The following is a 3,738-nucleotide window of genomic DNA, read 5'->3' as shown; positions in this document are numbered from 1 at the left end:
GGCTCCAGTCATGGTAGGTGATGCATTCAAGGTCCGCACGTTGAAGACGGAGACCGCACGATTTCAGCTCATATTAACCTCGATATTAAAGCGGTGTGCCCACTGAAATGAGGTTTTGAGCTAATATTACACTTGATTTATTTATTATGTTGATTTCCTACAGAGTTGGAAAAAATATTTTGGCCGTTTGTGTTTTCAACAGAGCCGTCCTGAATGTTACAGCAAAAAATCTAGATTGAAGAGAGGCGGGGCATTTTCTGAAGTAACATTTTGGAAAAATGTACTTTTGTACTTGAGTAAGTTTCTGAATACTTCATCCACTGTGAGTAGCTTCACTAAATGAAGACGAAACAAAACAAAACCCAGAATATGTTCATATCTTACTATTTATGTCTGTTTGATAAAATCATTTTAAACATTAACTAAATTATCAGATAAGTTACTCAGCGCTTGAACTTTCTTACTCTGACTCGAATAATCACTTGGACTACTTTTTATTTTTATCTGAATAGAAATGTTGAAGTAGTGTTACTCTTGTTTTAGAACAAATTTTGGGCACTCTAACCACCGCTGAGAGTCTAAGGCAGGGGTGCTCAAAGTATGGCCCAGGGGCCATTTGTGGCCCTTGACATGATTTTGTTCAGCCCCTGACCACAAATCAAGAGTGATTTTAAAAATTTGGCCAACAAAGTAGAAAATGATTCATGGTCCAAAAAACTTGGAAAATGTCAGTTGAATCTCATAAATCATTTTTATCTTTTTTTATTTAATGAATTTTGTGGCCCGTCAGTAATTAAAATTTGTCCGTTTTGGCCCTTTGGGGCAAACAGTTTAGAGATCTAAAGTAATTTGAAGAGCAATTTTCCCCTCAGCTGAGATAAATAAAATGTGTGAAAATTTATTAAGTTTTGATATATATCTACAAGAAAATTTGTTATTGTTAAATTAAAATTAAATAAATCAAAATAAAATAGAATTACATTTTATTTTTGCTCCTAAGTTTTTAAATCCAAAACATACAAGCTTTTCCATGTTAATATTTGAAGAAAGTGATGTAAAAACACCACAAGCCTCCCAACCTAATAGCAGAAAATACAACCAAAACAGTATTACTGTTACTTTTAGTATTGTTCAAGTGTGGAAAATGATTTTAGTAATTAGTGACAATACTGATTAAACCCATTGTTATTTATAGATACGTCTTGTGGCTCTTTATTATTTTAGTTATTAAAAGCCACTGTGGACGGCGCCAAATAACTAAAGTTCTTATTAAGACCATAAAAAGTGAATTATTATCTGTTCACAGTTTCGATGGTGGCCTCTTCTGCGTGTCCATATTCAGTCTTCATATCGTGAGGTTCTCAAATGATAACTTGTGTCAGTTTTTACCAAAAGTGATTTTAACAACAACAACAAAAATCACTTTTGGCAAAAATGACTTGGGCAATTGTTTTAGGAAGGAAACAGTGTTCAGTCTGTTTCCTTCTGACTGTTATTCGTCCCATCCATACACATTAAAGTTTTGTGCACCAAATAGGTCAGGTGATGATTATTAAAGTACATTTTCGAGTTTATACTCTGTACGTGTTTCAGTAAGCATGTTTTGAGTATTTCCACACAATTCAGAGATAGAATTAACTTCTATTTGCCAGCAGATGGCAGCAAAACATAAATCTGGAAGCAAACACGAAGTCGTGTATTGAAAAAGCTTGTAGATGTTTTACATTCTGTATTCTAACGTGACGGTAAGGAAAAAATACGACGAGATTAGTTTATTTTAATTCACATATTTTGTATTTGATGTTTTGTAATACATTAAAAACAGAAAAAGTTGCGATTTCGTATGTTAGCTTTGGCTAGTGTAGCGCAGCGTTGCATTGTGGGTAATAAATCAAACGTTATGTATAAACATTTTTAAACATTTTTCTGTTTTATTTTCTTCTAAAACCCAGTTTCTCCTGTATGTTTTAGCCAGTGTAGTACGACAGCGTCCTGATTCTGGTTCAATGTATTTTCTGTGTTTGGCACCGTGAGTCATGCGGGTATGTCCGCGAAAGACATCCCGGCGGGAGAGACGAGCAACTCATACTTACCTGGCAGGGGAGATACCATGATCATGAAGGTGGTTCACCCAGGGTGAGGCTCAGCCATTGCACTCCGGCTGTGCTGACCCCTGCGAATTCCCCAAATGTGGGAATCTCGACTGCATAATTTCTGGTAGTGGGGGACTGCGTTCGCGCTCTCCCCTGGTTCACTGTTACTGAGAAAATATCTGAACTTTAACTATGTATGAAATGGTAGCTGTGCGGACTGCGCTCTTAAAGATTCAAATATGTATGAAGAAAGTTCAGATATTATAATAATTCAGATATTCTCCAATGTCAAACAGAAATTATATCCACTCTGGTCTTTCTTGCATCAACTTTCCCGATGCCCCATAGAATAATGACAACAGTTAGAAAAATGATGTTTGGTTTCCTTTGGGGAAGCAGACAGGAGAGACTGAAGGAGAAATCCGGGAGAGCGGTACCAGACATGGGAACAAAACTTGGAGCTTTGTTCGTCGCTCCAATCATGAGCCTGAATTTATCTCCAGAACCGTCTTTTTTTCTTTCGAAAATTTTTATTGTTACTGTAAGCATTTAAAAAACCATTACATTTTTGCAGTTATACAGAAATTTTCAAAAAATGTTCATGTTCATCACTTTAGGCTAAAAAGAGGCTAAGAACAAGAGTATAAAACAGAAAATCTCTGTGGGTTAAAAGTTGAGCAGGACCGGGGTGACTCCCTCCCAAGTCCGGAGCCGTCCCGACCTTCCAGACAGCGCTGGTGCTCAGAGGGGATCCCGCCCTGAAGCTCCTTCCCTCCTGCCTCACCCGGAGAGCCAGGCCGCCGCTGCTTGGACCTCTGCTCGTGGAGCGCCGGCTCCTTCGTCCACGGAGGCGCAGGCGATTCTTCTTGGTGGCTGTGTCCTTGGCGCGCCACCTGCAGCCCTTGATGTTGCTCTTGTTGCTGCTGCCATCCGGATCACAGCCACGGGGGGCATCTGCCTGCGCCTGCTCACCAGCAAGTTTCTGGAGGTCCAAATGGCGTCTTTGATGGTGGCTGGGGTGAGCCACATCTCAGCGAAGTCCTTTCTCGTCATTTTCTGCGGGCTCACCCCGTACAGCACTAGCTGTGGTTCGAGGACCTCCCTTGCTGGCAAGTGTGGGAATTGCAAGGAGCCGGCTTTCGCCCACAGGTCCACAGCAGCGCTGCACTCCCACAGCAGGAGCCTCACCGACTCCGGCGCGCCACAACCGGGTCGGGGGCAGATGGCCGTTGCAGACATGCCGCGGGAGCATAACGGCTCCGACCGGCAGGATCCCATGAGCCACCATCCATGACAGGTCCTGGAGTCTGTTTGGAGGAAGTAACTTGCGTTATTTAATATTTTTGTTTGTCTCGTCTCTTTGAGGTCACCTGGTCGTGTGTTGCCATGGAAACGCGCCCCTGAGCAGTGCTGGCCAGGACCAGGTGTTTTCAATCAGCCTCACTGGGAAAATCCGTTGTTTGAGAGGGAGGGAGAAGTTTCTGGATTTTGTTTTGTTTTAGTTGTAATTATGTAAATATTTTTCTAGGAATATAGTTTAGCACAAATGTTTTTTCTACCTGGAAACGTAAATGTTGTCTCCAGCCCTTCATTAGTCCTGGCAGGGACTAAAAGCTTTAAAAGCCAGGTGGTTTAGAGCGACTGT

The 3,738-nt window shown here is 41.2% G+C and overlaps 1 non-coding gene across 1 annotated transcript; it reads left to right on the top strand.

Annotated features, from left to right (window-relative positions):
• Positions 1–2,085: 2,085 nt before the first annotated feature.
• LOC111612115 lies at positions 2,086–2,249 on the top strand. Its single transcript, XR_002754418.1, has one exon. It is a non-coding gene; the product is annotated as a U1 spliceosomal RNA (small nuclear RNA).
• Positions 2,250–3,738: the final 1,489 nt, after the last annotated feature.

This window comes from Xiphophorus maculatus, chromosome 18 (assembly GCF_002775205.1).
Source record: "Xiphophorus maculatus strain JP 163 A chromosome 18, X_maculatus-5.0-male, whole genome shotgun sequence".
Lineage (NCBI taxonomy): Eukaryota > Metazoa > Chordata > Actinopteri > Cyprinodontiformes > Poeciliidae > Xiphophorus > Xiphophorus maculatus.
This window is presented reverse-complemented; position numbering and strand designations above follow the sequence as displayed.